The sequence below is a fragment of the Arvicola amphibius genome, chromosome 2 (assembly GCF_903992535.2).
Source record: "Arvicola amphibius chromosome 2, mArvAmp1.2, whole genome shotgun sequence".
NCBI classification, from domain to species: Eukaryota; Metazoa; Chordata; class Mammalia; order Rodentia; family Cricetidae; genus Arvicola; species Arvicola amphibius.
This window is the reverse complement of record NC_052048.2, coordinates 139,082,841-139,094,952: the sequence shown is the minus strand read 5'-3', so window position 1 is coordinate 139,094,952 and position 12,112 is coordinate 139,082,841.

Sequence of the window (12,112 nt, the reverse complement as noted above, 5' to 3'; positions counted from 1 at the left end):
AAGCAAAACAGCGATGACCATGAGCCCCATCATCCCTCCCCAACCTCATTTCTTCTTCCTGTATTGCTGCTGCCTCTTGATAGCAGCGCAGCTATTATCCATTCTAGCTGACACCCCAGAAAGCATAGAACACCACCTCTCATTCAGTATTTCTTCAGTGAGGCTTTTTCCTCCACTCGTGCTGTCATGCTATTAACTCCCCTGTCAGCTTAGGGAAAGAGAGCTTTCTTAATTAAGCAGGTTTTGTTTTGTTTTGTTTTCTCGTTCCTGTTCTTAGTTGGAGAGTGCTCATGCTCTCAGGGTCTGGAGCTATGTTTTCGCTTCCCATCAGGCCAGGCTGAGCTGTGTTGTAGAAGTGTCACACTCAGCAAATAGCTGACTCTGTAGGCCATGCTGTGCTTTTGAAGCTCAGTGTTGACTCTCTGCAGAATGAGACCCGTTACCCACTGGGGAGAGGGTGGCTGGTGGATTCTGCACGGTCACCTCCTCTTCCCACTTTAAAAATGAGATACATTTGAGGGTTTCCATCCCCGGTTGTGGAGGTGAAGTCAGAAGTGAAAGAAGCTAAATGTGAAGAGTTTTGTTTGTTAAGTGAAGAAGGCATGAGAGGAGAGGGGAGGGGATGGTAGGGGAGGGGAGAGGAGGCCATAGACAGGAAGTGTGGCTGAGAGAGAGATGCTCATGGGGTTCAAGGAAAACCAGCAGTGGTCTGGTCCGGCAGACAAAGTGGGTATTCTGAGGAGAGGAAACTGCTCAGCCATGTTTGATGTGGAAGAGTGGCCTTACAGTAAAGAGCAAGCAGACCCGGGCACTGGGTTGAATTTGAAAACTCAGAAAATTAAATGAGAGCCAAGACTGATGGTGCAGGATTGCAGAATTTGAGTGACTCGGGAGGCTGGTGCAACAGGTTTGCAAGTCCAAGGCCCTGACTCAAACATCAAAAAAAAAAAAAAAAAAAGAAGGCTACAGATATAGCACAGTGGTAGAGCACCTGCCTAGCAGGCATAAGGCCCTAGGTTCAAACCCCAGTACAGAGGAATGAGTTGGTGAGGCAGGGAAGGAGGTGGGGGTGTAGAGGGAGGAGGAGGAGAAATAGAGGAAGAGAAGGAGGGCAAAGAGTAAGAAAGGAGATGAAGAGGGGGAGGAGAAAGAGGGAAGCCAGCTAGAGCACCATGCTCTGCATTGGCAGAATTTTACACATTGGCCACAACAGCACATGGATTAATAGCAGTCTGTTTAAATAGTCCCCGAAGGAACACCCATTACCTGCCATTTTCCTTTATTTCCCTCCTCATCTCACTCTAAATTTGAAGGCCTTGAGATTCCATTAGAAGAGTCTGTAGAGGGTTTCCTGGGGAAAGGGGGAAGGTGTTGGGAACAGAGAACTGATGGGAGAGGCCTTTGTCTGTCTGCGCTCACGGTCTGCGGAGCCATTCCCCTTGGACATGTACTTTCACCATAATAGATATGGGCCTGTTTTACTGAGTACTGCCCCTGGAGGAGCCTCAGTTTACATTAAGTGTCCTGGAGATTCGCAAGGCCCTCTCAGACCCAGTATCGCACTGTCTAAAGTGGTTCCATTCCCTTGCCAACAGTGGGAAGCAGCAAGCCAACCCATTCTTCGAACAGAGCAGTCAAAACAACACCTCCTTCCCAACTGTGCCCACTTTATTCCCAGCTTGGAGAAGCTCGTCTTAGATTATTGCGATTGCAGGCTGCATTTATTTTTTGCTAATGATCCCTGAAGTTGATTGTGGTTTTGATCATACGAGGCCAGCAAGGCAGACACTCAGATTTGCTATACAGACCGTGAAATCAATACCAAAAAAACCCAAAAAACCTTGGGTTATACGAGCCTGCTACCACTCGGTGGATCACATCATGCAATATTTCCTAAAAGATAATGGGTTTCAAAACCCAGCATAAATCTTCAGTGACAGGTTGGTTATTTGTCATGTTTTCTGGTGGTGGAATTACAGCAGCTTCAATAAAAGCCACTTGGTGGCTGGGTCATAGATTAATATCTGATACAATCATGATCTCAGGACCACAAGAAGTGAAGCGCAGGGGAGGGAAGCAAGTTTGCAATTATTCAAGGTTGGCCCAGAAACTGCTCAAAATCTTAACAAAGAGCAATATGATGTGGGGATTTAATATCCAGCGCTATAAAGTGATATCATGTTCTTGACGTGGCAAACATGATTCCCACGTGTGGCCAAGCATGCGCAGTACCGCCAACCATAATGCAAAGAAAATTGATTTGCATCTATTGCTTACAGCATTTTAACTCCAGCTTCGTGTTGAAGTCCTTGACACAAAATGATTCCCTCCATATTTTTCTTGACTTACTAGAAATGTTTTTCCCATGACAAGCCAAATGAAATTGATCCTCTGATTAAATGACTTGGGTGAGTCCTTTGGAGTCCATTCTGCTTCTTGTGACAGATGAGTGAGCAGGGTTTATTGAGCCTCTGCTGGGCTCAAGTTATTTACAAGGTGTCACATGAACCTGTAAGAACAATAACTGGGTGGCCTTCCCAAACCATCAGTGTTTGGAATCCAGCCACTAGTTCTGTCTCTATGCCAGGCTGACACCTAATTCTCTATGTTATGGAGAGAGGGAAAGTTGTCTTGACAACCATTTGGAAAAAGTCAACCAGAGGAATTTACTTACCTTAAAATTACAGTCTTAGCAATTAACTCTGGGTGTACCCTCTCCTTGTAATTTAGATTACTGTCTGGTAGAGGTCTCTTTTTTTCAAATAATGGCTTAAAAAACGTTAAAAGTCGGAAATATAGACATCATCTGTTGCACAAACAAAAAGTGTGCAAAAAGAGCCCAGGGAGCCATCTCTCCCACTCCCATCCCCGCAGGTAACCACTGCTCCATTTTCCTGTATGTAGTCCAGCTTATAATGCATATGAAAGAAAAATAGGCCCAAGATTATCTGCTCCCTCTCTGCCAATATAAATAGTGGCATTCCATGTACACTGTCATAAAAAACTTACAAATGATATCTCTTGAAAATTCTTGCAGGCATACCAGGATAAAAGAAGTATCTCCAGTTTTTAAATGGCTCCTATCTGCTAATCAATCGTGTAGCTACACCATAATTATTTTAACTACTTTCTTGTTGATTGATTGATATATATCCTTTGGATATTATGAACAGTGTACAAAGGATACCTTAGCATAAGTGTCACCTTTCCTGTGTAGCGGCATGTCGATAGAGGAATCACTGCTGGGATTGGGATCACTGAAGCATCCTAAGTTTTGACAAGTATTGACAAGGAGCCCTCCACAGGGTGTGTAAGTTCCCATCAGCAGGGTATGAAAAGGCATGTAGGTCTAGTCCCACCCAAACAATATTATTATACGAACTTTTCTGGCTTTTTGGCCAACGTGAAAATAGATGTAGAATTCAATCTCAGTGAATTCTGAGACATGGAAGGGTAGGTAAATTAAGAGCTCAGTGGATTTGGAATTCAGGCTTACATTTCAGCCCCAAACTCCCGCGACCTCAGAGGGCTCAAAAACAACATGCAGGGGCCTTTTTACAGGATAAATGGAGATGTCGGTGTATAAGTGGACAGGGAATGGTTACTGTTTGTTCCTCCAGTGTTGGAGATCAAACTGAGGGCCTTGTGCACGATAGACCAGCTCTCCAGCGCTAAGCAAAAGGCGTGTTGCTTTCACTTAGTCTTTATTATAAAAAGTGTGCTCAAACACGGCTTTGAGTTTCAGAATTTCTTCCCTTCTATATCAAGGGATGATGTATTCCTCTAAATTATGGTAGTTTGTATATTAAAGCTATGGAAAGCTGTACTGGGCCTTCTCATTCTGCTGTCATTTGAGAGAGTCCTTTGTTGACTCTCTTGGATTGCCCAGACACAGAAACCATGCCGTCCCTTCTTTTGAGTCTCGTCTAATTGTTTGCATGATGGTGGCGGAAGTGATGCTGTCTTCTTGGGCCTAGTGATGATAGAAATGATTTTTTTCTCCTTTATCATGTTTCTGAGTTGGAAGCATATTTTGTCATTTTGGAAAATAATTTGTTTAATCTACTTCCTTTTAATTAAAAGGGTAAAAGTACTTGTAAAAAATTAAAATGAATGATAATGATTCTTATTAAAACTAAGTCAAAGACATTAATGTAAGACCCAAACTCTGAAAGGGTTAGAGGAAAACATTGGCAAAAACATTTCAAGATGTAGGAAAGGACAAAGACTTTTTGAAAGGTTTCAACGGCTCAGGGAATACTTGCAAGCACTGACATACCAGGTTACACAAAATCAAAAGTTTTTGCACAGTAAAAGAAACAATCTGCAGAGAGAGAAGACAGCCCACAGAGCAGGAGAAAGTCTCTGTCAATTACACATCTGGCAGAGAAGTGCTATCTAGAATCTGCAAAGAACACACACACAAAAATTAAATACTGGAACCCCAAAGCATCCAATAATAAGTAGGCAAATGAGCTGAACAAAAGAAAGAAGAAATATAAATGGCCAAAATAAGTATGAAAGATACTCAATATTCTTAGCCACCATGGAAATGCAAATTAAGACTATATCGATATTCCATATCATTCTAGTCTGAATGGTCATCCTCAAGAAAGCAGCTGGTAACATTTGCTGGCAAGGATTTTGTGTGCGTGTGTGTGTGTGTGTAACCAGAAAAAAAAGATTATCTGGGAGGAGAGGAAGGACCAGCACAATAGCAAAGAAGATCAGGCAAGGATAGGTGGCAAGACAAACGTGAACCAAGTAGGATAATGCATATGTATGAAGGTATCACCGTGAAACCACTTACTGTATGCCAACCGGAAAGCTAACCTCAGACAGGATGGATACTGACTGGGTCTTGAAAAATTAAATAGAGAATTATGATCTTTGTAACGCCATTGTTGAATGTATTACTCAGAAGAATTAAAAGCATCTATTTGTGGCACATTATTCCAATATGAAAAGGTGAAAGTACCCCAACTGCCTATGAATGAATAGCTAGATTAAACAAAGTGTGCTCTACACATAGGAGGGGCTGTCATTTCACCAAGCAAGAAGACTATTTTGATGTCTGCTACATATGGATGGACCTGAAGATATTGTACTCCATGGAACAGATGTTTACTGTATGCTTCCATCTAAGGATCTAGAAGGACTTTGGAATAGTTGAATTAATAGAGACAAACAGTAACGCGCTGGTTGCCAGGGAATAGGCATTACAGGGAATGGGGAGTTATTGCTTACTGGATACAGAGCTTTGCTTGGGGAGATGAAATTTTTGGATGTGCATGGTGGTGATGTGTACCCAACAATATGAGTGTATTTAATGCCACTGAACAGCACTTTTCAAATTAAATGGTAAATTTGATGTTATGTGTATTTGACCACTACAAAAAGGAATGGATAGTGAGTTTTGCCAAATCTATATTTGATATGCATAAAAGGGATTATCTGAACTTTCCTTTGGTCCCAAGACACAGTGAATTATGTTAGTAAATAATCTAATACTGAGTTCTTATATGTCTCAAATTCACCCCTACGAAATTTGACTTAGTTATTTTTCCAGTGTTGCTGTTGGCCTACGTCTGTGTTTCCAGCATCCAGCAGGAGAAGGTGGGATTGCAAAATCCACCCTGAAGTACAGAGCGAAATCTTACCTTCCAAAATTCTCTCCTCAGAAAAAGCAGAGAATAACTGTGCTGTGGACTGTTACTCTTATATGTGGGACTGAAAGTTCATAAATGAGATTTTGACTTTCTCCTTCCCTCTTCTTCCTCCTCCTTTCCTCTCCCTTCTTTCCTTCATTCCCTTCATGCTTGGTCTTGCATGCTTTTCTCATGAGTTTTCTCATGAGTTTTCTCCAGAACATTCTAGTTACATTTCTGCTTAGTCACAAATTCTGGAGGCTGATAAATACTCTCAATCAATTTAAAATGAAAAATAGAATCTTTAAAAAACAAAGCTTAAGAAGAGATAGTGAGCTCTCTAATGATGCTGGAAATCAGATGACGGGCAGTGGGAGGTCAGAGGGTAAAGGCACTTGCTGTGCAATCAAGCCTGATGACCTGAGTTCAATCCTGGAACCCAAGACAAGGTGGAAGGAGAGACTTGACTATACAAAGTTGTCCTATGACCTCCATTAAGTGCACCTCGACACACTTGCATGCACATACAAATCACACACACGCACGCACATACACACACACACACACACACACACACACACACACACTAAAAAGAGGAGCCAGGCTTCTTACAGTAACACATTTCAGCAGCTTTTGCTGATCTTCTTCTGTGAGCCAGGGTACATGACAGGGATAAAAGTCATGACTAAGGCTGTTGAGGTGGACATGGAAGTCAGTAGGCAATAACATGAAAACTACGAAAGAATCCTTCCCTAGACCTAAGGATCCTGCTCTAGATCTGCAGTAAGGAACTCCTGCGGGCATCGGGGACGTCTTCTGTGCAGAAACCTTCCCTTCACTTCTCATCTTGTATAACCCAGTTATCTCTTGCGATCTAGAGAGCATTTGTTCCAGGACCCCCACCCCCACAAAGGATGGCAAAACCCATGCATGCTCAAGTCCATGATAATAAAATGCTATAGTATTTGCATAATCAACACACATGCTATGTACTTCCTGATGATGTATAATATCCAATAAAATGCAAATTATATGTTAAGTTGCAGGGAGCCGATTTGCTGGCCGCCATTACAAGATGGCGCCGAGCCCCTGCACCACCGAGTAAACAACTCCATATTAGGCAAGGCTGTAGACGGAACCTCTCGCATGTGCAGTAGTGCGCAGTAATCTTGGCCAATCCTGTGGCCGGGGGCATGGAAAGACGAGCGAGTAGCCAATCCAGGCACGACCAGTGTCTGCTCTCCCTATATAAGCGGCTGCCGTTTAGTGCTCTGGGACCTTCGCTTTCTGCTCTCCCTTCAACCAAGAGGCTCCAATAAAGCGTGATTTGAGAAGAATCCTCGACTCGGTGGTCGTTCTTCCCTGCTGGCCGGGGAGTTCGCCGCATTAAGTTTTATGCTAGTGTATTGTTTAGGGAACCATCATAAAAGAATCAATGTGTGCATATTCAGGATCCATACTATACTGCTTCAAGTGCTTCCAGTCCAGGATTCATTGAGATCACAAATGTGGACTTCAGAGACACAGTTAGGTAGGTTCCTCACCTAAGCTCAAATTGGTGCAGAGAACCTCAATGGGTAAAAGTCCCCCTCCCCTACATCTCCTAGTATTGTGCCTTTTGTGAGATTCTAGACTTTTGTATGATCCTCACTGTTTAAATCATCTGCTATGGCTATAGGGGCCATTAGTGATGTCAGCAAAGGACTGAGCTCAGGGTCCATCCAGTCTGCTTTGGAAATATCCTCTGGGCACAACGCTAGGGAGCCTGAGACAGGGCTCTTCTTGGCTGCTCCCTGGGATTGACCAATAGCTTTGCCTTGCTGATTTAGTGTAGGTCTGAATACACAAAATGTTCCCAAGTCTCCATTAAGACTTCCTGTTTCTTCAGGCTCTGTCTTTCTGTTGGGATCACCAGGAGAAATGTCAGCCCATGCCCATCAGGCCTCTTGAAAGTCACGCGATTTCCTTAGCTTGTGCTTGTGCTCTCTGCATGTGAGCCAGGGAAGATTTGCAGATTCTGTCACTTTAAAATGCCACCCAGAGTTACACTGTGTGAAATCTTGAACTTCCAGAAGATGCTTCAACAAACTTAGTGCAGATTCTGGCCCCCTTGAGTCACAGCAGGCAGGTGTGCCATCTGCTCATTAAACAACAGCGGATTAGGAATGGTAAGATCACTTTCAGTTACTGTGGCTCTTTCCCTTGCTTCCAGAACCTACATATAAAAGGAATTGCCTGCATTTTAGACTGAACTTTTTCCCCATGAGTAAAAATATGACACTGGAAAATGAAATCGATTCTACATCCAAATTCTATAGCAGTGTATTCTAAGTAAAATGCAGTACAGCTGGTGCTTTAGAGCCTGAGTCTATACCCATGGATCAGTCAACTTCAGATGGAAATTTTTATGGAGGAAAAGAAATGCTTCTGTCCTGAACATGTATAGACTCTTCTTCTTCTTGTCTCTGTTCCCCAGATAACACAGCATAAGAACAGTTCCCACCATGCTCACCGTCTATTCTGTATTATAAATAATCTAGACATGATTTAAAGTATACTGAAGGATTTTCATAGGTTGTATCCAAATACTTCTCCGTTTTATCTGAGGGATTTGAGCATTGGTCAGTCACTGACGGATATTGAGGATAGCTGCGTGGAACACATTCAAATTCTTTTCCAGAGGATTAGCTACAAGAGCCAGACACTAATGTGGGTTTTGGAATACGTTGGCTTAGTGTAATTATAAATGTACATAAACTGGTGATTCATGAGCTTTCAAATTATACATCTGCATTTAATTTTATGTTGAAGTGTTTTTAAATCCTCAGAAAATGATGTTACCAAATGTTTCTGGCATCTCTAAATGTTCTATTTTTTTTAAGTCTTAATCAAAGGCAAAGACTCATCCAACACCTTCACATAAAATTTGATGAGTGGGAGATACTTTCTTATAATATAAATATATTGGGCTGAAGGAATTCAGGGAGAAACTTCTTGGATTTTAAATACAATCACCTGCCAAGGGAACTGTTGCAGTTCGGGGTTTCGAGTTAAACAGGCTGTACAAAGAAGGTGGCACCATCATGAATGGAGAGGCCAGGTCACCTGTCCTGTCATCAGCTCCTGACTGCCACACTGCAGCCTCCTGCCAGGGTAGGATCCCTTTCTGCCTTTGCTGGCCAGAGTGATCCAATTGCAGTCAGAAATTCAATCAAGCCTGTTGCCACTGGGTGGCACAATTGGAAGTCTGTAGAGAAACCTGGCCTTGGAAGGAGCCTCCCGGACTGGGATCTATAAACACTGGCTCTGCTGCTGCCCTTCCTGACTGCTTTCTCTTCGGGGCTGTTTATAAAACGAGGAAGTCTGTGGCTTTTCAAAGAGTGTAGATTTCACTCTGAAAGTCTTTCTGCTGTGATTATATGAAATTAACTAGAGCCCCCTCCCCCCATTTAAAGTTTATCTTCGTTTTGATCTGAGAATCGCAAGCAGTGAAGCCTGAAGCAGGTTTTGGTTATGGTCATGGACTTGTTGAGAGAAAAAGTGGCAAAAACATTTGTGCTCTGCCATTTCCTCTATTCCTAGAGGTATATTCCTACATGGAGCTATTTTAAGTTAATTAGCATTCAGCAAATTAAAACTTCAGACTCTCTGCTAATGTAACCCTATTTGGGGCATGAAAGGCCTGATATGGTAGCATTCACGTTGCCCAATGCAGACAAAACAATTCTGCTCTCACAGAGAGTTTAAGATAGAAAAGAAAGCATCTGTCTGTGCCCCCTAAGGACACTGGGTGGCTTTGCCTGGAAGTTCAGGTTCTTAATGCCAGCTGCGGGGAGTCTGAGACAAGAGGACCACAGGTTCAAGGCCTTCCTGGATGTGCTGGTGCATCTTCATGGTTGACTAGATTTAGAATCACCATGGAAACACCCCCCGGTTGTGTTCACGAGGGTGATTCCAGAAAGATTTAATTGAAGAAGAAAGATGCATCCTGAACGTGGGCAGCACCACCAACAGGGTGTGGTCCTGTCAGGGTGAGAGAACAAGCTGAGCTCATACATCCTCTGTCTGCTTTCTGACTGCAGACGCAGTGTGACCAGAATCGCCAATTCCTGCCCTCAAGCTTTTCCCACTGTGGTGCATGGTGCCCTCTGCCTGTGAGCCATAGCGACGAGAAAAGTCATGAGTTTACCAGGCTACAGAGCAAGTTCAAAACCATCCGGATTGACAGTGAGACCTTGCCTTAAAATAACAATACCGAAAGGGCTGGGAATAAATATATTATATAATATAATTATATATATATATATATATATATATATATATATATATATATATATATTATAGAGATGACACTTCCCTAACATTCATAAGGCTCTAGGTTCAGTCCTAGCACAGGGAAAACAAAAGACCCTGAGAAGTGTGCTTTATGGTTCAATTTAGCCCCAGTTTCTATTCCTTTAACATTTAAACTATGTTAGATAGACACATTTTCATTCTTGCCATGTTGTGTTTCGGAAGCTTCAGAGCTAGAGTGGGTTAACATGTAGACATTGGGTAATAGGCTTGATTGACAAAATTACCTTCAAGTCAAATGTACATATTTCATGGTAATCAGTTCAGAATCGGCATCACCAGGATTTGGGTTGTTAAATACAATTATTCAGTTATTCCTCATGCCTCTAGGTCCGTATTATATCTTATGCTTTTGATCCCTGCCATATCTGTTATCCATTTTGCTTCTCATGCTCCTTTCTTCGTTCTGTTTTGTTTTTAACCTTAAGTGTTTCATTTCAGTCCTGTGGGGAGGACTGCTCACCTTCCCCAGCCCTTGGCGCTTCAGGATCGCTTGGAGCCTGCTTTCCCATGTTCCCATTGAGAATATCATATTTGCCAGCTGAATGACTGGACTCTAAGGAGATAATTTTCCTGTCTAATATTTGTGGGCATTCTCAGAAGTTTTATTACATTTACATGTTATTAAGGGAGGGCAGCTTGGTGAAAAATGAAGATTTCAGGTAATCGTGTAATTTCTTAACTGGGTAATTTTCCATTTCCAGGTGGCTGTTACTGGAAAGATTATAGATAGATCTGATTCTACACTCAATGACCGTGTTTGTGCACCTGCCCTGGTGCTCTGTATCAAGGGATTAAAAATATATTCAAAATGGATCCTGTTTCGAGGGTCCAAATACTAGTAAAAATGAATTCATGTTTGAATAAAAATCCGTTCGATAATTGGTTTTGCCAAAGGATGGAACTCTAGATAGTCTGTATAAAAATTAGTTGAGTATAGTTGACTATGATGACAGATTTTACAAGAAAGACAGGTGTTGCGGAATAATCTTTTTGTACACCATGAAGATGAGTCTTTGCCAAGGTGCCTTCTGGTTGGTTTAATAAAGAGATGAATGACCAATAGCTAGGTAGGAAGAGGTTAGACAGGACTTCCGGGCAGAGAGAGAAGAAGAGGAGATGGATCTAGGTACAGGAGAGACTCCAGAGGATGGGGAAGGAAATAGGAGGTGGAGGATGGAAAAGTGGTAAAAAAAAATCATGAGGCAAAATGTAGTTGAATGTAAATGGGTTAATTTAAGTTATAAGAGCTAGTGGACAAGCCTAAGCTATAGGCCAAGTTTTCATAATTAATAATAAGTCTCCATATCATTTTTGTGAGCTCATGGCCTAAAGAAAAATACATTAGAGATAGGACCCAATCTAATTATTTCTTATTGTTTTTATTGAGTTATACATTTTTATCCACTCCCCTTCTTCCCTCCTCTCTCCTTTTCAACTCTCTCCCACGAACTCCATGCTCCCAATTTACTCAGGAAATCTCGTCTTTTTCTCCTTCTTATGTAGATCCATGTATGTCTCTCTTAGGGTCCTCATTGTTTTCTAGGTTCTTTGGGGTTGTGGACTGTAGGCTTTTCTTTGCTTTATGTCTAAAAGCCACTTACCAGTGAGTATATATGATATTTGTCTTTCTGGGTCTGGGTTACCTCAATATAGTTTTATTTCTAGATCCATCCATTTATCTGCAAGTTTCAAAATGTCATTATTTTTACCACTGAACAGTACTCCATTGTATATATGAACCACATTTTCTTTATTCATTCTTCAGTTCAGGGATATCTAGGTTGTTTCCAGGTTCTGGCTGTTATGAATAATGCTGCTATGAGCACATTGTCCTTGTGGCATGATTGAGTATTCTTTGGGTATATGCCCAAAAGGGGTATTGCTGGGTCTTGAGGTAGATCATTTCCTAATTTTCTGAGAAATCACATACTGATTTCCAAACCAGCTGAACAAGTTTGCACTCCCATCAGCAATGGAGTAGTGTTCCCCTTACCCCACATCCTCTCTAGCATAAGCTGTTATCAGTATTTTTGATCTTGGCCATTCTTACAGGTATAAGATGGAATCTCAGAGTTGTTTTGATTTGCATTTCTCTGATGGCTAAGGAT